We start from the raw sequence: 985 nt of genomic DNA, 5'->3' as shown, positions 1-985 counted from the left end.
TCAAAAGCTTTTTCTGCATCTAATGATATAATCATGTGGTTTTTGTTTTGACATCTGTATGTATTTAATTACATTTATTATGTATTTAATTACATTTATGGTTTTACAAATGTTGAACCAGCATTGCATCCCAGGGATGAGAGCCTACTTGGTCATGATGGATGATTTTTGAGATGTGTTGTTGAATCCGGTTTGCTAGGATCTTGTTGAGAATTTTAGCATCTATGTTCATCAAAGATATTGACCTGTAGTTCTCTTTCTTTATTGGATCTTTACCTGGCTTGGGTATCAATGTGATGTTAGCTTCATAAAATGATTTGGGGAGGGTTCCATCTTTCTCAATCTCCTGAAATACCTTCAGTAGGATTGGAATCAGCTCCTCCTTAAATGTCTTGTAGAATTCTGCTGGAAAGCCATCTGGTCCCGGACTTTTTTTTGTAGGTAGTTTTCTTATTACATAGTCAATTTCCTTGGTTGTTATTGGTCTATTTAGGGTCTCAATTTCTTCTTGTTTCAACCTAGGCAGGTTGTGTGATGACAGAAAGTCCTCCATTTCCTTGAGGTTTTCAAGTTTGTTTCCTTACAAATGTACATAGTTGTCTTAAATGATCTTTTGATTTCTTCAAGGTCAGATGTGACTTCATCTTTTGTGTTTCTGATTGTGCTTATTTGGGTTTTTTCTTTCTTTTTCTTGGTCCGTCTAGCTAGGGGATCATTGATCTTGTTTATCCTTTCAAAGAACCAGCTTTTTGTTTCATTGATTTTTTTGTATTATCTTTTTTTCTTCTATGTCCTGGATTTGGGCTTTTATTTTGGTGATCTGGATTCTTCTGCTGAAATTAGGGTTTTTGTGGTCTTCCTTTTTCAGCTTTCTTAGGTGGCTTGTTAGGCTGTTAATTTGGGCTCCTTCCATTTTCTTCATGTGCGTTTGTAGGGATATAAATTCCCCTCTTACTACAGTTTTCATGGCATCCCAGAGATTCTG

This window comes from Carlito syrichta, unplaced genomic scaffold (assembly GCF_000164805.1).
Source record: "Carlito syrichta isolate Samal-C Ts95f unplaced genomic scaffold, Tarsius_syrichta-2.0.1 Scaffold91579, whole genome shotgun sequence".
NCBI lineage: Eukaryota > Metazoa > Chordata > Mammalia > Primates > Tarsiidae > Carlito > Carlito syrichta.
The sequence above is the reverse complement of the archived record's forward strand: the minus strand, read 5'-3'. Positions refer to the sequence as shown.